General features: G+C 49.4%; 1 protein-coding gene across 7 annotated transcripts in view; it reads right to left on the bottom strand.

Annotated features, from left to right (window-relative positions):
• The window catches only part of DLGAP1 (DLG associated protein 1), a 2,039,252-nt gene that overhangs the window by 1,388,884 nt on the left and 627,731 nt on the right, over positions 1-22,637 (bottom strand). For 6 of the 7 annotated variants that reach the window (XM_069620841.1, XM_069620846.1, XM_069620840.1 and 3 more), the window contains one exon: positions 2,485-2,635. The exons of the other annotated variant lie outside the window; for it this stretch is intronic. The gene's annotated coding sequence lies outside the window, so the exon portion shown is untranslated. The remainder of the gene's footprint in view (positions 1-2,484; positions 2,636-22,637) is intronic. 7 annotated transcript variants of the gene reach the window in all.

Here is a 22,637-nt window from a genome sequence, read left to right as displayed (position 1 = left end):
ACAGAAAAGAAATGTCGATATATTTGTGGACTTTTATGCTTTACACAGATCAATACATAGACCAATAGCAGTAGGTGCACTTTTCAGAAATCGCTATTTTTTAACACTGAAATGGATATATGTTGTTGCAAACCTTTATTCGGCGTAAGCCTTTTAGGTACATCAAACAGAATACACTTATAACAATTATTAAGCTCATAAAAAACCATATTACAAATAATTGAGTAAAACAATGAAGCTTCGCTCTCAGTCACATAAGACACGTATTACAGTTAATAGATCGCAAAACTACAATTCAATTAATAAACTTGCAGGTGGGGACCAGCCTTGTTATTTGAAGCAGTTAGCGCCCCACACTATAGCAATGCGTTATTTCTCTCCAGCCATGCCCAATGGATATACCTAGAAGCAAAGGAATTCAGGTCCACAATCATTTTACAAATCTGCAACGCGTCCCTGATTATAGGGATGTGAAGTGGTTGGAACAGGGGTTCGAGGTACCTGATTCTGAGCTTCTTCGGGTTTTCACAAAGTAGCAAGAAGTGGGCAATGTTTTCTACACCATCGCCACACATGGGGCCAACAGAACTCCCGTTCACATCCCCCCTACTTGAATATTCTCACACAGGTAGGCAGCCTAACTGCAACCTCATGAACAGAGCACAAGCCCATGCGGCACGATTACATTCAGATCATTTTCAAACCCCTGCCTCTGCTTCAGCTCTACATAGGTAGACCCAGAGGCTAGGGCTACTGAAGTAACTATAAGATGGACATAGTGTGTTTACTTTGTCAACCAACACATCTCCACACCATAACTGCGGTCAGCACTTTACCTCAACCTGACCTTAACATTGTGATTCGGATCAAAGCCAATTTGGGAGCCAGAGACATGTCGTGGTTAAGGCAAGGAGGATTCAAGTTCAGATAAAGGTAACGTTTGCCAAAGCTATAGTGCCAAATATATGGTGTGAAGAAGTTAATGTGAAGAGGTTAATGGAGGAACACCCAACAGAACTGGCTTCCTTGATTATTTGTCTAGCCCATTGTTTGATCTGACAGTTCACAGAGATTATGATGAATTATTGTAGGTAAATGACGCAGTCAAAGAGGGCTTACTTTTTGAGCTGTTTACTGACACCAAGATTAGAGTGAATTAATCCGTCTGGGGAAGGGCTTGCGAGTGTTTCTTTTTAGTGTTATCTTTTTGTTAATTTACTGTGGCAAGTTTTGTTGACATGGTACTTTCTACTATGGCAGTTTTGTGACTTTTCTTTTGCTAAGGGAAGTTTTTGATTGCTGGACTTGCATTAGGGCTTTGCTAAATTGCATGACTTTGCCTTCACTCACTTTGGGAAGCTACCTGCAAAACCTTGCAAACTTCAGTAAGTGACAATTTTCACAGGCACTATTAAATACCAGCAAATGGGATTTTGCTGGCAATCAAGTATGCGTATGTGATTGTAAGCATAATTGTGTTTTATTACCTCAATAAACAGCTGTTACCGAAAATCTAATTCTGCCAACCTATACCTCTTGAGCCAAGGTAGTGGGTGTTGACAAATATGCCTGCAAAACTTCATTTGCTGAAATTATTTCTTGCAAACCAATTACTTCCAGGTCAAAAGGGATGACAGAGACCAGCATGCTACACACTGAGGGTAGCAGGCTACATGGCATAGCACTTCCACAACCTGTTTTCTTTCTTGTGACTACACTGGGAAAGTTGTTTCACCTCTCCCTCTGAGTGCATCCTTTGTTCTGCTGTGTGATCATTACATTGTTTTTCGGGGCTCAGGGGGATGGGGTTATTTGAAATACCTATGTAGTCTGTCCTTAGATAAGAGAAAGAACTAGTGGTTTAATCTGGTGAAGATTGCTGACAGAAACAGTCCACTGTCAGTCAAATAAGTACTAACATTGGGCCAATGAAAATTCTATACTCACTGAGAGAGTGCAATACACTCAACTGTGCTATCCAATCTGTATGTATGTAAATACATGGAGCAGTGAAAACGAAATATGTGTCACCCGCAATCACACAGATATTTCAATTTAACTTTAGAGTCTAATTTTAAGCAAGCTTTTGGGAAAACAGTTAGACACACTACTTTCAACACCCTCACTCTTCTGGTTATGAACTATGTCATATGCACTTCTAGTAGCGTGAGTGGCCAAACCAAATAAAACTAGGTAATCATGTAACAAAGTTTTGAATTAAAATGAAACTCCATACAATTCCATCATATCTTAATTAGAGAGATTAATGTTTGTTCTTGAGGATTTTCTGTTGTTTGCAAATGTTTAAATTAGATATCTGTGGCATCTTGATGACCATCTCTTTTGCCAAGCCAATGTATCCTGATCAGGAATCCCTCCTCTGGCATCCCTCACCAACATTTGAGTGTGTGTCATGTATACTTTCAAGGCAATCCTGAATCAAAATCTATAAAACACTCCATTGATTGTAGTTTTCAATCTTACCTTTTAAATGCGTCATAAGTTGAAAGTGTACTGAACCATCCATAAGGTATTTCGGAACAAGGGCCCAGGGTTTCTGCTGAAGCTCTCCAGGCACATTCGCTCGGCATTAGTGCACCAACAGGAAAGCCGATTGAAGTTCAAGTGACAAGGCCTGCACGTACAAAATATCACCTAATTTATTATTCCAAAAACCCTTAAGTACTGATCTATTACTACAAGGCTTAAAATGAGCACTGGAAACAACTCAAGATATAGTAGGTGGGTAATCACAGACAGGTCTCACAAATGATCAAAAACTGTCTGAGCACAAATTGTCCAGTATATATAGCCTTCTTAGCATACTTTCCCAGCTGACCACCCTTTAATACGTCCCCAGAACCCAATTAGTTTACCAATTTAAAAATTACTGGGAATAAAGTTAAAAAACAACTGTAGCCTGATGGAAAATTGGTTAAATACATCGTAAAGCTCTTTCTTTACATTTTGGCAATGTATTTTATGATAAAATGCTAAACACAATATCAAGTTTGCTTCCATCACATGCCCTTTCCTTTGTTTTCATTCCAACCATGATAAACCCCTGATACAATTAGGTGGATCTAGTCCTTTGTTGGGGATGCAGTTGGATACAAGAATACGATTGCACATGTCCGGTCATATTCTCCCATATTTGTACTCGATCAACCCTCAGAACAGTATAATCATCTATGTGTTACGCAACGCCTCTATTCAATACATATACACTCAATGCACATAAACATCATCAGGATGTTTGAAGTATCTTTGGTTTTTGGTCTAGCATCAATGTCAGCCAATGGAAGAATCAGCATGGTCTAAATCAAAGAAGCACAAGGCATCATGGCAGGTGCTGCATGGTAATTGCCAGAGAATCAGTGCTCCTGATAATGAGGCAACTCTAGTTCAGGATTCAGGTTTCCCAGACTAATGTAACCTCGAGGGCCATCCTCCTAGGTTTATGGAATTCAACTCCATTACAACTGAAGAGATCATTAATGCCACTATTTTTTTTATTTTTTATAAAGCGCTCCTGACCCTTTGATATCTGGGCACATTCACGAAACTTAAATTGAGGTTACAGTTAGAAGCAGGCAAAAGCAATCTACTGACAAGAGAATGTAGCGGCAGGAAGATGCCATAAATCATCACATTAGATATCACAACATGTTCAGTATATTAAGCAACTTTGCAGGTTATATCACAAGTAAAATGTAGAGGTGACCCAGAAGGTGTTTGCTAGACCGCAGTTAAGTGAACATAATGGCCTGTGGTACGTATGGCTTAGGGGCGTTCTTGTGTGAACAGCCAGGTTTTTACTTTTTTCCTGAAGTTCCAGAATGAAGGTTCAGCTATTAGCGCCACTGGCATGGAGTTCCATAGTTTAGTGGCTAATACAAGAACTAAATACCTCAGCCGAACCATCTGATCCATGCACAGCCACCATGAGCAACGAAAACACAGTTAACGTGATGGAATCACTCTCTGAATTTTGTAAGACATCCCTAACATTGGCCAGTATCCTGATCTCACTAAAGGCTGCCACTATAATACCCCTCCTAAAAAAGTTGTGTGCAGGCCCATACATATCTGAAAACTACTAACCAATATATAACATACCTTTTATTGCTGAAATGCTGGATAACAAAACTACCACCCAGCTGGTTCACCACAGTGAGGGGGATGGTGTACTTCATGAAAAACAATCTTGTTTTCCCTCGAACAGGAGTACAGGAACAAGTCTTCTTAATATGCAAAAGGACAGCAACAGCCCTAGTGATCCATTATTTGACAGCTACCAAAGCTAAGTCCACCATAACACACTAATTAAACAATCAAAAATTCAGATGGGAATAGCTAGTACTGGCTCGGAGTTGATCACCAAATACCATGACAAACCCACCTGAGGGTTAAAATGGGAGACTTCAACTCAGCAATGTTTCCGTTCATTTGCGGTGTGCTCCTGGGCTACATCTTATCCCCATGACTCTCTAATTTTTATATAAAACCCAGAGCAAACATTATCAAACTCTTCCAATTATAGAGGGATGATTCTAAAGTACTATTGAACTTGGAACGTGTCAACAATCAGCACATAACTGAACTGTGGCAGAGAATTCACGATTGGACCACAGATAATAATCTCTGTCTCAATGCCTCTTAAACAGAGCTTATCTTCTCTGGGATACCTATTTCAGCAAGATTACCCTTCTAATGGCAACCTGTCGTTGGTCCGGCACTCATCCCGTCGGACCACATGGAGACTTTAGGTATCATTTTCAGCACCAAACTCTCACTACAACCACAAATGGACTGTCTGGCTCAAAAACCACATTTCCAGCTCCACATCCATAGGAGAAGTATCCCCTACTTGGAAATGAGACTGCAAAAGGAAATGCACAGAGCCCTTCTCCTCCCTTGCCTAAACTATTTTAACAGTTTCTATTTAGGAATAAAGAAAAAACATCTAATCCAACTGCAATATAACCAACATAAATCAGCTACACTCATGTTGACAATCAAACCCTTTGACCTTATTTCTACAGACCTGAACAACTAAACTGGCTTCCATTGGAAAGAGAATAACACAAAAACAACGATATTACTTTCCAACTCCTCAATAACATTGCTCCTAAAAACTTAAACTCTTACTTAAACAAAGATGGACCTTCAAGACCGCTAAGATTAGCGCGCCACGTGCTAAGGGCCTTTCCTCAAATTACACGCAGACGTGCAGGATTTTCACGTGCCAATTCACTCTGTATCAAGCTGGCCACGCATAAGCACACGGAAGACCACGCTCCTGCCCAGAAGGCCGAATTACTGCCCCACAGAGCCCCGAGCAGGCTCCCACCTGCCATCTGCTTCTGCCTGACTGCCTGCTGCCCACGTGCCCTGCCATTTGCTGCCTGCACATCAGCCAGGGGTGCTGTTGCTGTGACCACCCCTGCTGGAACCGAAGACTCCCGACTGGGATTCCATCGCTCCACAGCCCAGCCCCAGGTCCCAGTTGCCCACCCACTCCTGCCTCTGGGGTTGTCATGTCGGGGCAAACACCATCTGAGACCACTGACAACCCCCGGCCAGAGAGGCAGAGGGGCACCAGCTTCAGTGACACTGAAGTTGGTGTCCTGGTGGAGCAAGTCCTGGGGCAGTATGATCCCCTCTTCGGAAGTTCCCGCGCCGGCAAAGAAGGACGGACTCGGATCTGGACTGACATCGTGACTTCCATCAACGCGGAGGGGGTGGCAGTCCGCGACTTCCAACATGTCAAGAAGCGCTGGGAGGACTTCAGGTCCAGGACCCTGAACAAGGCCCGGCGCCTCTTGAAGGCAGCGGATGCCAAGGGGCGCCGGGGCCACTTGTCGGAAGAACAGATGAGGGTCCTGGAACGCATATCCCCAGCGCTCCACGTCCAGGTCCTTGAGAGGCAGACCCGTCTGGAGTCGAGCGGTAAGTGTACATGCATCCTGATTGTGAGCTGTGCGTGTGGTGATTTTTCAGTAGTGTGCAGGTTACACATCTGTTTGTATGGGGTCGAGTATGGGTGGGGGTGTACAGGGCCTTGGGGCTAACACATGCAAGGGCTGGAATGTGTGAGACATGGATGGTGCTTGTGTGTGTAGGCTTGCATGCCAAATGCAGTTGTGTGGGCACACATGTTTGGATGAATGTGTATGTAAGTAGACATGTCCGTGATGTCACACATGTATGTTGTTTTCAGCTGCATGTATCAGCTCTGTGTACATGTGCATCTGTGTGTATTTGACATGGGTGCAACAGTGATGCAACATGGATGCATGTGACAGCCGGATGTGGAAGCCTGATTGGCAGATGTGACATGGATGCCCATCTGAACACTGCGACACTTGGCAGAGGTGTACACATGCATGCAAGTGTGGTGGTGTGTGTACATGTGTGGTGCACTTCCTGTGTTGCATGTGATGTCTGGCTCACCTTTGCCTGCTCATGCTGTTGTATGTGTATGGATGGTGCTGGCAGTTGCGATATGGCTGTGGTATGGCTCATGTGTGCGAGTTGAAATGACATGTGTGTAGGGGATTGTGATGGCATGTCTGAGGTTTGCCAATGCCACTCATGTACAACTGTCATGTGTGTATGTGTCCATTGTACAGTGCCCTGATGCCTGTGTTTTATTTCTCCCTGTCTGCAGCGTCAACTGATGAAGAGGGCGGAGAAGGTGCTGTGGAGCACAGTGGCGGGGATCCCACCGCCAGCCGGAGATGCAAGGCCCGGCTCCCCTCCCATGTTGTCATCTCGTCGGGGAGTGAGGAGTCCGGTGCCGCGTCCCAGGCCGCAGCTGCCGGGGGGAGGTCCAAGAGGCAGAGGTTGGAGTTGGACTCCTCGGCAGCAGAAGGGGCAGCTGGGACCCCACAGGGCCCAACGGGGGAAGATGGCACGGAGTCATCCAGGTTGGTGGGGGGTTTGGTGGAGGAGGAGGCCGTGCAAGCAACAGAGACGGGGTCTGGAGGTGGGGATCCCACAGGTGCTAGTGGTGCAGTACAGGACCAGGGACAGGAGGCAGCACAGGCCGCCGCAGAGGTGCCTGTGTGCAATCCTGTCCCTGATCCTGTCCCTGCATCATCTTGCACCAGCAGGGATGTCTACGTCCAGACCTGTTTTCAGGCAGGGGATGAGCTCACGACAATTGGCCTTCCTCTGCCTGTGTACGTGGCTATCCGGGTCCGGGTTGAGCCTGTTCTGACTGGTGTGGCGTTGCGTCAACGGGCCATGCGAGGTGACCTGCAGTCTTTTCATGAGGAGACTGCACGTCATCTCGAATGGCTCGTTGACCACGTCAGCCTGCTGGGACAGGTCACCCAGGCCGGATTCCTCCGTATGATGGGGCTTGCTACGACCCCCTCCTCAACTGAACCCCCTACGCGCCAGTCGTCCTCCGTGCCATCTTCCCACCCATCAGTCAACTGGATGCCCTGTGGAGCTGTCTCTGACGGTGCGGCCAGGCTGGTGGAGGAGGCATCCCTGCCACAGTCGGGAGTCGGATGTCCAGCAGGGGTGGCCACATCAACGACTGCACCCCAGCCGGCGGAGGATGTGCAGGCAGCAGGAGGCAGTGCACGGGCAGAGGCACAGCATCAGCAGCAATGTGGTGGGAGCCTTGAAGGCTCGGGGCCTTCAACATCGGAGGAGCAGGCATCGGCCGGAGGGCAGGAGGACTCAGGACAGAGAGCGTCTTCCATGTGGCAGCGGTTGGGCCACGCCATAGATGCGGAGCGGCAGCGGGCGGAAGAGGCACGGCTCACAATGGTCAGGGCGGAGAACTCCATGCGGAGGGCCCTGAGGCGGGCCGAGTGCTTCGAGGCAATCCGCAGGGGTTTGGAGGTGGACACGTCGACGGCCCTGCGGACCCTCGGGGCCATGGAGGAGGACCGCCTCTGGGACATTGAGCAGGAGTTCGATGATGCCCTGACCCGGGACATCCAAAAGTGAGCCGTCAAACTAGCCCGCTGCCCTTGTACATAGTTATGTAGGTAGTGTTGGGTTTCCTTTTTTTTTGGATTTATTTTGGACCTTTTGGACATTGGCCACATTTTTGTATATAGTTTATTTTATTAGTTAGTGTAGTTAGATAGGTCTCATTTCTTTTGTTGGGATAATGGACCCTGGCTTGTTCGTATGTACATAGTTCACTGTTGGATTGTATTTTTCTTTCACATTTTAACCATGGAGCAATGGCTTTCAATTTTATTTCCCATTGGATTTTGTTTTGTGGACAGTGACTTTGGACACCATTACTTTGGATTATGATTTTTGGTTTTGCTTTTTTTCACGGACATGCTTCTTTTCATTTTTGTACATTCCCATTTCTGTTTCTTTATTTTTGATTCTATTTATGTTTCCTTTAATATATATTTTTTTATCAAACTTCAATGTGTAGTATCTCATTGGTTTCATGCATATCATGATATGGGTTTTGAGATTCACTGACACCCATTGGGTGTATGTGAGGGAAATGTGTTTGTTTCGGAACTTGCAATTGATGTTCTGTCATGTAATTGCCAATTATGAGTGGGTGGATGCAATACTCGGGTGGGTGTTTTGCATTTGGAGGCTGACCATAGGGACCAGGGATCTAGATTGTGATGACATGTTGGCTGGGGAACATGAGTTGGACATGGGTGGGGGCCTGCTGGCAGGTGCCCCACAGTGCTGGGGGGTGGGGGTGGTGGGGAACATGAGTTGGACATGGGTGGGGGCCTGCTGGCAGGTGCCCCACAGTGCTGCGGGGTGGGGGGTGTGGGAGACATGGGTGGGGGCCTGGTGGAGGGTGACCCTGCACTGCTGGGGGGGTGGGGGTGGTGGGAGACATTGGTGGGGGCCTGCTGGCAGGTGCCCCACAGTGCTGGGGGTTGGGGGGTGGGAGACATGGGTGGGGGCCTGGTGGAGGGTGGCCCTGCACTGCTGGGGGGTGGGGGTGGTGGGAGACATGGGTGGGGGCCTGGCGGAGGGTGACCCTGCACTGCTGGGGGGGTGGGGGTGGTGGGAGACATTGGTGGGGGCCTGCTGGCAGGTGCCCCACAGTGCTGGGGGGTGGAGGGGGTGGGAGACATGGGTGGGGGCCTGGTGGAGGGCGACCCTGCACTGCTGGGGGGGTGGGGGTGGTGGGAGACATTGGTGGGGGCCTGCTGGCAGGTGCCCCACAGTGCTGGGGGGTGGAGGGGGTGGGAGACATGGGTGGGGGCCTGCTGGCAGGTGCCCCACAGTGCTGGGGGGTGGAGGGGGTGGGAGACATGGGTGGGGGCCTGCTGGCAGGTGCCCCACAGTGCTGGGGGTTGGGGGGGGTGGGAGACATGGGCGGGGGCCTGGTGGAGGGTGACCCTGCACTGCTGGGGGATGGGGGTGGTGGGAGACATGGGTGGGGGCCCTGTGGAGGGTGACCCTGCACTGCTGGGGGGGTTGGGGGTGGTGGGAGACATTGGTGGGGGCCTGCTGGCAGGTGCCCCACAGTGCTGGGGGGTGGAGGGGGTGGGAGACATGGGTGGGGGCCTGCTGGCAGGTGCCCCACAGTGCTGGGGGGTGGGAGGGTGGGAGACATGGGTGGGGGCCTGGTGGAGGGTGACCCTGCACTGCTGGGGGGTGGGGGTGGTGGGAGACATGGGTGGGGGCCTGGTGGAGGGTGACCCTGCACTGCTGAGGGGTGGGGGTGGTGGGGAACATGAGTTGAACATGGGTGGGGGCCTGCTGGCAGGTGCCCCACAGTGCTGGGGGGTGGGGGTGGTGGGAGACATGGGTGGGGGCCTGGTGGAGGGTGCCCCTACAGTGTTGGGGGGTGGGAGACATGGGTGGGGGCCTGCTGGCAGGTGCCCCACAGTGCTGGGGGGTGGGGGTTGGGAGACATGGGTGGGGGCCTGGTGGAGGGTGACCCTGCATTGCTGGGGGGTGGGGTGGTGGGAGACATGGGTGGGGGCCTGGTGGAGGGTGACCCTGCACTGCTGGGGGGGTGGGGGTGGTGGGAGACATTGGTGGGGGCCTGCTGGCAGGTGCCCCACAGTGCTGGGGGTTGGGGGGTGGGAGACATGGGTGGGGGCCTGGTGGAGGGTGGCCCTGCACTGCTGGGGGGTGGGGGTGGTGGGAGACATGGGTGGGGGCCTGGCGGAGGGTGACCCTGCACTGCTGGGGGGGTGGGGGTGGTGGGAGACATTGGTGGGGGCCTGCTGGCAGGTGCCCCACAGTGCTGGGGGGTGGAGGGGGTGGGAGACATGGGTGGGGGCCTGGTGGAGGGCGACCCTGCACTGCTGGGGGGGTGGGGGTGGTGGGAGACATTGGTGGGGGCCTGCTGGCAGGTGCCCCACAGTGCTGGGGGGTGGAGGGGGTGGGAGACATGGGTGGGGGCCTGCTGGCAGGTGCCCCACAGTGCTGGGGGGTGGAGGGGGTGGGAGACATGGGTGGGGGCCTGCTGGCAGGTGCCCCACAGTGCTGGGGGTTGGGGGGGGTGGGAGACATGGGCGGGGGCCTGGTGGAGGGTGACCCTGCACTGCTGGGGGATGGGGGTGGTGGGAGACATGGGTGGGGGCCCTGTGGAGGGTGACCCTGCACTGCTGGGGGGGTTGGGGGTGGTGGGAGACATTGGTGGGGGCCTGCTGGCAGGTGCCCCACAGTGCTGGGGGGTGGAGGGGGTGGGAGACATGGGTGGGGGCCTGCTGGCAGGTGCCCCACAGTGCTGGGGGGTGGGAGGGTGGGAGACATGGGTGGGGGCCTGGTGGAGGGTGACCCTGCACTGCTGGGGGGTGGGGGTGGTGGGAGACATGGGTGGGGGCCTGGTGGAGGGTGACCCTGCACTGCTGAGGGGTGGGGGTGGTGGGGAACATGAGTTGAACATGGGTGGGGGCCTGCTGGCAGGTGCCCCACAGTGCTGGGGGGTGGGGGTGGTGGGAGACATGGGTGGGGGCCTGGTGGAGGGTGCCCCTACAGTGTTGGGGGGTGGGAGACATGGGTGGGGGCCTGCTGGCAGGTGCCCCACAGTGCTGGGGGGTGGGGGTTGGGAGACATGGGTGGGGGCCTGGTGGAGGGTGACCCTGCATTGCTGGGGGGTGGGGGTGGTGGGAGACATGGGTGGGGGCCTGGTGGAGGGTGACCCTGCACTGCTGGGGGTTGGGGGTGGTGGGAGACATAGATGGGGGCCTGGTGGAGGGTGCCCCAACAGTGCTGGGAGGTGGGGGTGGTGGGAGACATGGGTGGGGGACTGGTGGAGGGTGCCCCTGGTGGCTGGGGGTGCAGGGGGACATGCGTTGGTGGGCAGTAGTGCAAGTTGACATGTGGGTTGGCTGGGGGCATGGCCATGGTGGATGGGTGCCTGCAGGACATGTGCAGGGTAGGCCCCTGTGGTGTGAGCCACCTGCAGGGGCCGTGGAGGGTGTAGAGGGAACACCTGGGAGGACCCACACGTGCAATTCACGTGTGGTGCTCCCCGCGCACCCCTGTAATACACGTACCCTGCTGAAATTGCATGTGGATCTTCCCGCGCACCCCTGAAATACACGTACCCTGCTGAAATCGCGTGTGGAACTTCCCGCGCACCTCTGAAATACACGTACCCTGCGGAAATCGCATGTGGAATTTCCCGCGCCCCCCTGAAATACACGTACCCTGCGGAAATCGCGTGTTGAACTACCCGCGCACCCCTGAAATACGCGTACCCTGCTCGCACGGGGCCAATCGCGTGTGGAACTTCCCGCGCACCCCTGAAATACACGCACCCTGCTGAAATCGCGTGTGGAACTTCCCGCGCACCCTGAAATACACGTACCCTGCTGAAATCGCGTGTGGAACTTCCCGCGCACCCCTGAAATACATGTACACTGCTGAAATCGCGTATGGAACTTCCCGCGCACCCCTGAAATACACGTACCATGCGGAAATGGCATGTGGGACTTCCCGCGCATCCCTGGAATTCACGTACCCTGATGGAATCGCGTGTGGAACTTCCCGCGCTACCCTGAAATACGTGTACCCTGCTCGCACGGGGCCAATCGTGTGTGGAACTTCCCGCGCAACCCTGAAATACACGTACCCAGCTGAAATCGCGTGTGGAACTTCCTGCGCACCCCTGAAATACACGTACCCTGCGGAAATCGCGTGTGTAACTTCCCGCGCACCCCTGAAATACGCGTACCCTGCTCGCACGGGGCCAATCGCGTGTGGAACTTCCCGCGCACCCCTGAAATACACGTACCCTGCTGAAATCGCGTGTGGAACTTCCCGCGCACCCCTGAAATACACGTACCCTGCGGAAATCGCGTGTGGAACTTCCTGCGCACCCCTGAAATACATGTACCCTATGGAAATCGCGTGTGGAACTTCCCGCGCAACCCTGAAATACGCGTACCCTGCTCGCACGGGGCCAATCGCGTGTGGAACTTCCCGCGCACCCCTGAAATACACGCACCCTGCTGAAATCGCGTGTGGAACTTCCCGCGCACCCCTGAAATACACATACCCTGCGGAAATCGCGTGTGGAACTTCCCGCGCACCCCTGAAATACGCATACCCTGCTCGCACGGGGCCAATCACGTGAGGAACTTCCCGCGCACCCCAGTGATACACGTAGCCCACTTGCCGTGCTGGTACAGGGTTAGCGCAGCCCTTTGCGCTGGATTTGGGATTTTGATGCCTTTTCCCTGCGCGAGAGGCGTTCTTGGGGGCGTAACTGGTGCTGCTGCAGGGTCGCTGCGCCACTGTGCGCCACGGCTGGTTTTGGTGGCTGGAATCCATGAATACGCTGTACGCCAGCCGCGTGCGCCACTTGTGCGCTGAATTCTATGAATTACCCCCTATAACGTGGAGGGAGACCCCTCACAGTATTGGGTTCGAAATTCTGCAATAGCCTCCCCACAGCCCCGAAAACAGTATATATCCTCAAGAGGTTCAAAAGGAACGTAAACATGTGGTTGCTTGAACAAAAGATCTAACTGAAATATGCCCTTGTACAATAACCAAATAACCTTACCTCCTCCTAATGACTCCTGTACTAGCTCTATCTCACATATCCTGATGGCCACATATATCCTTTACCTAATAACCTCAAATATGCTAGCTTTGGTCCTGGAGAAGGTTACCAGATTTGTTCCTACATGCACCTCTTTTATCTTTTTTGTAATATGAATAACATACAAGCACTAGAATGTCTGCAACCAATGATGCCTTGGAAAAACATTGGTGATACTATGCAACCAAAGTGTCAGCTCAGATCTGTGGTGTTGACTTTAACTAAGCAGACTTGGGCATGTAGATGTATCCCATGCTTCCTATACCGTGACATTATGTAATACCTTTGTATTCTGCCCAATGTCCTTTCTTGTTTTTCCCAGGATCGTTGCAGTGGCATCTCATGAGTAAGCATATTTTAAAAGCAAATACATACATTTGCTTCAATTGAGAACCCTGAAAAGAGTCATACCGTCTGTATCCCTGGAACACAGTGCTAGCGTGTCATTGGTCATAGTACTGTCAGAGAAAATGCAATCCACAAACACGCAACTAAAATGAGAAATGTGGAAAAGGTGCCTTGCTGTTTTTATATATGGCACACTTTTTCTCCAACCTGAAGAGAAGGTGTGGCACCTTACTGCACTAAAACATTGAGGTATTTTACAGATACCTACAAACAAGGAATATGGAGTCTGTGAAATGCAGGACCACACTTCAGATAAATCAATAATGACACAATTTCTTGCAAATAGTGAGGAATAAAATGCAAGAAATCACATGAACTAGTGTCTGTTTATAAATATTTTGTCAAAAATGTAACCACGCAAAGAAGAAAACCTGTCTTGAACCACTAAAAATACCCATTTTAAAACTATATAAGCGAAGTCAATGACCTTTTAATTTCATAAGCTGAGATGCCAGATTTTTTCAAATGAGGCACAATATTGTACACAACTTAATTTGGGAGTTTATTTCATTCAACGCCTGTGAAATAAAGTTATATATAAAAATGATGCAAATATAAATAAACAAACATATTTTATATATATCAAATGTCCATAATAACATGCAAGACTGTTAAATGTTAAATAGGGAATACATGACTGTTTAATCTGCTTGGCCAGATAGCAGTTCTTATTTGGATTGTCCATTGCTTGTTGGTGCTTGTTCTCCAGTGAGTATAATATAGGCTACATTTATGTTCAAATTACATGAAAAGACATTCCTGATGGGGGAAGGCCTAAGGTCCAGTGATTATCTCAGTCTGCAAGTGAAAACCAAGTACATGTATCTTTTTGATCAAATGAACACACTGGTTTAAGGCCAAGGCTTCTGATTAATGGGCTGCCCTCACCCACATAGGCCTATTTTAAGAACAGTATTCTTAGGTATACATCATAAATGCATTTCAGTAAGTCCAAAAACATGGTGATCCAACTGACAAAGATCTAAGTGAACACATAACGAACAGGCCTGTTTTCCAGAAAGCGTGTTTCAAAGGAAAAGTCTTGCACTTAAACATGTCATCTCTAAATTCTGCTGCTCCATAAAATCCACCACCTGGAGTTAATCGAAACTCACACAAAGGGACCTGCCAGACCCTCCTATTAATTTATAGCTTTACAAAGGTCCTCTGAGAACGGCTCCCTTGACAGAAGTCTTGACAGGCCCATATCAACAGAAATTAAGCGCACCATCTGCTGTGCATTATTTGGTGCATTCAAACATGATTTTTGGCTATGTCTTTAGAATGCAGAGTTTCAGAATCAAAACAAGTGTTCCAAAACTGTGTGAGTCTCCTTTAGAAGAGCAGACTAAACCCGAGATAGTCATATTTATTAATAATTGAAATATGATATGAATAATCATAATTTTGTCAGATTCTATTGCACACATATAAGATGGCTCTCCCTGAAATCAGCTTGATCATGCAGATCTAGAAATCCATAATTCATCAATGTGTAAAAATTCTACTAGGAGATATAGAGGAAAATATGATTTTGAGTCCAAAATGTTCAGCACCACCCTGTCACATGTGCACACATGTGATCAACCAAATGAAGTGTATTGTATGGGATTATCAGCCTGTTAAGTAAGCCAATGGAAAATTCAATCAATTAAAAAAAGTGTGATGTCAGGTATGACATACTGTTGGAGAACTGGATATTATATGAGCAGACGCAAACATGGAATTAGAGAGAGCTCTGGGATTGAGAAAGCTGCATATAGGAAAACCTCTGTCCAACTGGATGACTGCTGAGCTTGTATACGATCTGGAGAAAGACAATGGGCCTTATCCAAGAGGAAGCCTGCTGCAGAATGTTCCAGAGGGACAGCGGATTTCCTAGAGACGGATGAAATGGAGACAGAGGGCATAAGCTGACTGGAAGATATCCTGAAAGCTCTGAGACTCTATGCTGGCTCTTTGCCTTAAAGCATGATCTGAAAGTGAGTATAAAAATTCCCAAATGCAATCAGATGTAAGTCCCCTAACATAATGTTTCTAATAAGTCCCTGGAATGGGTGGAACTGAGAGGGATGCCACTAGTAGAGGCTGATTCCAGATTGAATGCTTTAGTATTTAGTGTGAAATATACCTTGCTTCCGGTGCACAATGTGCAGTGTCTGATAAATCATAACCGATAAACCTCTAGTCGACTGTTGTAGCATTTTAGTGTGAAATGTATCCTGGTTTCTGAGCATAGTCAAAGGAAATACATGTTACATAGGAACCCAATAGGAGTTTGTAACAAAGTGGACCCGTCATCAACACACCTGAGCCAGCAGGTAAGTTATAAGGGTTTATTAGTTACATTGATAGTAGGAAACACCGGCACATCCTTGCCAGCCAGCTCTCTATCTCCAACTGTCACCCATGGAACATACACTCAGATCACAACACTCTCAGCACAGTGACCTCACCGCATTCCACTGACATCACCACTGCAGGGAAGACCTATGATAGGAAACTCTCATTATAACACTTCTCCCTCCCTTAATTCAATTAAAGGACACACCAACATTGTAAAGTACTAGTTATTCTCATACAAAACTACCATCCAACACAATACTGATACAAATACGCGTGGCCACCACGTACCTGCCCAGCAACACCCAGCTCACATGAACACAAGACCCAACCCCAGGAAACGGTCCACATGAAGCCCATTCACAACCCAAGGCCCACAACAGAGCACGAAAGCTCTAAGCTACCATAAAGGTACAGAAAAGCACTGACACCATTGAAACTATCTCCCCACTAATAAAACCCAAAGTATGGAACAGGTGGAAACATAACCTTGCACAATGACTCCAAATAAATGGAACACAAATCCACCCTACAAATACTACAACTCTCCTTGTCCACCAACCACTGACAACAGAGGAACCCACCGACATGAATAAAGGGCTGCAACTTCCCTCAACTGAACTGGAATACATATCGAGGAACAAAACAAAAACAAGAACTCCACCTGCCTCAAGCTGCCCCTTGAAGCCTAGGGCCTGCCACACCCCAGCGTCCCCTAAAACGGATACACCTCTAACAACCAAAAACCCCTCAGTGCACCAACAACCTTTCACCCTGGGCCACCACCCCAGGGCACCAGGGCTGCCACCCCGGGGCACGAACCCAACTCAAAAGAGTAACCACCGGGAACTAACCCAACTCAAATGAGCAACAACAAGCACAACCAACACATCAGTTCTCAAAAAAAACCTCCCTAAACCAGGGAACACTATAACTCTGACCAGAACCCAACCAGAGAATACATTGCAAATCTAATCCCTGTGAAAACTAACCACACCTAGCACGCAGGAACCAAAGTCCCTACCACAATTCCGCTACACCCAAGGAACGCAACGTCCCTGTCAGAACGAAACACCTATACACCCCAGGGACCCCAAGTCCCTTTCAAAAACAACACCCGACTACACCCCGGGACCCCTAGTCCCTGCCGAAAGTGGCATGCCTCTACACCCATGGGACCCCTAGTCCCTGCCAAAAACAGAACACCACTGCACCCACGGAACCCTTGGTCCCGGCCAAACATGCTACACCATCCCCTAATGTGAGACCCCCAGCACCTGCCAGGCTACCACAATGGACAAACTATTAACAAGGTGCAAAATGACACACACATCACCTTGAAATGGGACCCTTAGCACCTACTAGGCTACCACGGTGGCTACTATAACAGGCACCACCAGACGCGCACAACCTACATGCGCACTCACACACCCAGACTCACACCACAACAAAAGACACACAAATTGTAAAACAACTGTAGCATTACAAATAAAATATCAACAGATCTCTTAAATAAATGCAATGCTCCAAAAAGACATGACACATAATGATCGTAGGTTTCTTCGCACACTGGCAAAAAACTACAGTGTGAACCCTCACTGCTTAAGAAAACGAATCCTTGAAATGATGCAAAAAAAACACGTTAGTTAAACAAGATCCAAAGTATATCAGCCAGTACGAAACCCAGGTCAAAAGAGATCAGTCAGTGTCTCCCACAAGTTACGGAACGGAAAAACTGCCCGTCCCAAACACATAGCAATTAAAATCCCAATGCTACAATAACATTCTTGCATTTTTATTTTTTTTTCCTTCCGATAATCCATGGACTGTCAGCAACGAAAGTAGGAAAGGTGGGCAAATCCGAAAGGCACAGACACTCCCCTCCCAGAAGTTCCAGCAATGAAGCCGTAATACGGAACCCAATTAATTATAAGCAAAAAGGGGGGAAAGTACGACCCCCGTCCCCAGATATGACCAGTCCCACCTGCAAGAAAAACATGTTAAGCACAAACGCAGTTTAAAACAAACAACTGTACCATTAGATTTTTTTTCTTTTACGAGGCCACAACGTGTACAATCTCACGACTCACCATACTGGCCCGACACATGACAATGAGCTAAAAATGAGCAGGCCACAACAAGTACACATGACATCACACACTGGCCTTACTGCTAATCCAAGTTCCAGCACAAATCAAAACGTCCTCCTTCCTTCAGGCCGCACAGTGCCCCCGCACTGAAGTAAGATGTGCTGTCCTCCACCCGGCAGACACATATCCTGAGGAGACGCTCCAGCGCCGAACTCCTGAAGGAAATCCATGTTGCTGTCATTAGCGAACGCACAGCAATCCATAAGGGCAAGCCTCTCTTCACCAATCCACTGCCCATGTACTGCAATACAATCCGTGTTCGCCACAGACACTGGAAGTTCCGACTCACTTCCGGACTCAGGAACGAGGCTGTTGTTATGTTGTCTGCGCACTGCGCACGCAGTGCATTCCGGAATTTTTCTGCGCTCCAGCACCCTGCACAGAAACGTTCCGAAACCACCAGGAAACGTCATCATTTCAGTTTCTGCATCGGAGCGTCCACATCTCCTGCATATACAACACTGGCTCCCAGATGGCAACCCGTTACAACTGCCACAACACTGAGCCACCCGGCACGAGGCAGACAGCAAAACAAACCTCTTCTGCACAGACATCTTTGCCGCCGCTCTCAATCCACCTTCCGCCAGGGGAGTGCAACGGTCTTCTGAATGGAGATTGCCGCCGCCGCCGCGCTCGACCCCCCTCCCGCACTGGGGAGCGCAGCGGCACGGATAACTGGGGGTCAACAGGCTCCCTCCCAGATGGCAATCCTCCTTGCACATGCGACTAGACCACCTGGCCTCCAGTCACAAGAGGCCTCCTCTCAGATGGCAATGCTCCTTGCGCATATGACTGGACCACCGGCCTCCAGTCCCGACGAACTCCAATTCCTCTCCCTCTTGAAAACTGAGGGCCCTACAGCTCCAGGTCCTCTACTCCTCCCGGTACTACCTTCAATACCCGGACCCTGCTCCAAATGTAGAGGAGCTTCCTACTCGCTCCAGCACCACCCGGCCTGCTGGCTGCAACTCTGGTACACTCCGCTCTGGACCCAGGGGTACACTCCCGTGCTGCAGACCACCAGAGCTCTTCCGGACCCTGCTCCACCAGGGCCCCGGCTCCGACTGAATGGGAGCCTACTTCCCCCAGCACCACCCGGCCTGCTGGGCTACAGCCTCTGTCCGGACTCCAAAGGCTCCATAGCTGGCTGCTACCAAGATGTGGACACTTGGAGGGCGGTGTCCTGATCAGCTGCTGTCCCCTCCACGACAGGATCCCATCCTCGTCGCCAGTGTAACAAAGTGGACCCGTCATCAACACACCTGAGCCAGCAGGTACGTTTTAAGGGTTTATTAGTTACATTCATAGTAGGAAACACCGTCACATCCTTGCCAGGCAGCTCTCTATCTCCAACTGTCACCCATGGAACATAGACTCAGATCACAACACTCTCAGCACAGTGACCTCACCACATGCCCCTGACATCACCACTGCAGGGAAGACACATGAGAGGAAACTCTCATTATAACAGAGTTCTGTGCAGAAAGCACAGCCTTCCGTAGTTCATATGGAAGGTTGAACTAATGCTGCAAGTGATGTACGTATTTTTTGTGTAATGGAAGTTTGCACTGCTTCTGCAAGTGACCTGTTTGTAAACGAAGCCTGTGTTACCACCAAAGGCTGTCCCTGTTCTTTGTGTAAGAACAGCTTACCCTGTTGCTGCCTTTGTACCTGTCATATGTGTGTGGGAAGGATAAACTCAAGTTACAGGTATTCTACTTGTTCTGTGTGTGAAGAAAACTTGCACTACTGCTTCCAGTGATGTACCATTTGTGTGTGTGTGAAGGAAGCTTGCTCTGCTGCTGTTGTCTTGTTACACTTCTTATGTGTGTGACACCTGTACTACTGCTGCTGGTGTTGTAGATATCTGTATATGGGAGGTGTCAATTTTGTCTTAGTGCATGGGGGAACGTTTGCCCTTCATGTTGCTGAGGGTTGTACTGTTCTCTGTATGAGGCAACATGCAATACTCATGATGTGGTACTGCACATCATCTGTGTTTGCAGTAAGCCTATCATGTTGCCATGGTAGGAATGTTTTGTGTTTTTGTGCATGGGAGGAACGGATATGGCATTGCTGCAGGCCATGCAGTAACTGTTCTGTGTTAAAGGACGCTTGACGGTCTACTGATACAGCTGCCATCTTCTTTGCCTCCAGCACCACCTCCTTTGTGTCCTCCAAATCTTCTGCCATTCTTATACCTAAAATATCAAGCGGATTGGTTGTGCTCCAGTGAGTGGCGATTGCAATTTGCTCGGCATCCACCTTGTTTTTTCCTGACTTGTCCAATATGCCGGTGAAAATTGAAGGTCAATGCGCGGGCTTGTCCCTGGGTAAGTGCTTATGCTGTAATGTCCTGCACTGTGGTGAAATACTCTGAGCTGTGGGCCTTGATTACTCATTTATAACTCCCAGTGGGACCTGTCTTAATTAATAAAAAATATTATAATTGCACAAATTAGACCGCAATAGAGAATCTGGGGTCTATTATATGAATGTGTACCTTTAGTACTTGACAGTGCATCTTCATGGAAAAAGGCACAGATGAAGGGGTGTCACCTAATTCGTCTCCCACACTCTGTGGATATAGTTTTTAAAATACATGACCATTTTGGACTAAGGCCCTAATAAAGGAAACAAATAGGGCCTCTCCAAAGAGGCAAGCAACTTGAATGAAAGGTCCCTGTGGTGACTTCACTTTGCCAAAGTCATAGGCATAGCAAATCAGACCTCATCCCATGCCTTTCTACAGCTGACAATGATTGACAGCAGATACAAACACATAACAAAGAAAATTAACTAAAATAGGTAGCAGTTAAGTTGGTTATATAGGCTTGTTTTGGCAGGCAATCAGCAAGGGTTTGCAAACAGCAAAACAGAGGACGTAGCAGAAGCTGCTAAACCCCCCTCAATGATTGGGCAAAGTCTTGGACCTTTGTGGGTGGCTTATCGGACAGAGTGGCAGTATTAAGGCCCACTTCCCTGGTACCCATTTAGCATTTGAGGGAGGTGGCGGGCAAGAAGAAGGGGTTGGCCAAAAACTCCAATTACAGTTGACGTTTTGCAATTGTGAAATCTGCATGGCCAGTTATTTGCATAGCTAATTGATTAAGAATTAATCGGGTGACTACCTGTCCAACCAGAACACTCTGAACTTCATATACACAACAATCCAATCCTGGATGGCAGAAAACTGTTTATGTCTCAACAGTGAGAAACCCGAGCTCCTGCTGGTTGGCTCCCCCTCCAGCTTGAGCAATACTCCTCCTTCATCATTGACAACATCCCCATCACTGTGTCACCATCCATCAAAACCTTAGATGTCTACTTGGAACCTGACTTAACCATGAACAGGCAGGTTAACGCCATAGCCTCCACATCAGTTTACCACTCTAAACTCATCAACTCAGTAAGACCTTTCCTGTCCCAACAAAATTGCCACACCATCGCCAGGGCCATAATTAGATCCAGGCTTGATTACTGTAACACGCTGTTCATAGGCACTTCTGCCAAGAATGTCTCCAAGCTTCAAATTGTACAAAACAACGCGCTCAGAGCTGCCACTGGTCTTGCACGCAGAGAACACATCTCAAAACTCAGAAGACAGGTCCACTGGCTTTCAGTTAAGGAAAGGATCACCCTCAAAGCTCTCGCCCTGACTCATAAGTGCCTCCATGACCTGGCCCCCCACTACTTGGCACGCAAGATCACCAAACTCACCACCCTTAGACCATCCAGATCTCACTACTCAACCTGCTATCTGTTCCCAGAACATGTAACGCCGTGCTGGCAGCTCCAGCTTCCCTACGGTTGCCCCCACACTCTGGAAATCCCTACCACCTCACATCAGGCTCATTGAATCCCACTCAGCCTTTCGCAAAGCCATCAAAACAAACCTCTTCGACTATATAGACCTGTATTCTGCGATACTATTTAACCATTGACTCTGAAATGTAAACAAGTCTTTCATTGGGTGGCTTCTTTGTAACCCTTAAGCCTTCTTAAGGTCTGTTACAGCGCCTCGATGCCTGTGGGCTGTAGTGGGCTCTACAAATCCAAATAAATAAATAAAAATAAATAAGAAGCAACCACTACCGAGCTGCACAAACTTTGAACAGTAACATTAAATACACACATCCAGGCTCACATCTAATCTTTGGAAATTGCAATAAAATGCAGCAAGCCACCAGATAGCAAAATAACTCCATTAATCCACTGGGTGCTCTGCAACCCTGTTCACGCATGCTCACAAGGTTACACTCTCGGTCATGGCATCTAAATAAAAACGAGGGCCTCCCCCACACCACTTCCACCCTGGAAGGTTCCCGGAAGAAGTGGGGCGAGGGACGCCTGCCATTAAGCCCAGTTCTAATTGGAGATCCGCTTTAATTGCTGTCGCGCTACAGCTCACCAGCCGGCGACAACATAACCTTTCAGAGCTCTGCTGCCACGGTTGCCTAGGAAAACGGAACTGCAAATCGATGCTGTTAAGATGAAAAAACAGCCTACATCAGCACGCGGCCCGCACGAGGCTTTCACCTCATGTATTATCTTATGCGGAGGTATTTTGCAGACGGGTTATAAATGATCACGAATCCTGTGCGCTGATCGATCTCGGTGTACATTTAAACACATGGCCTTACCGGGGAAGGTTAAGGGCCGTGAGCCAGGCTCATTAATAATTCTGCATCAGTGAAGTGCGTGGCATT

Source organism: Ambystoma mexicanum, chromosome 5q (genome assembly GCF_040938575.1).
Source record: "Ambystoma mexicanum isolate Mex_15411 chromosome 5q, UKY_AmexF1_1, whole genome shotgun sequence".
In the NCBI taxonomy this organism is placed as follows: domain Eukaryota; kingdom Metazoa; phylum Chordata; class Amphibia; order Caudata; family Ambystomatidae; genus Ambystoma; species Ambystoma mexicanum.
Note: the sequence above shows the minus strand (reverse complement) of the source record. Positions and strands in the feature narration are given on the sequence as shown.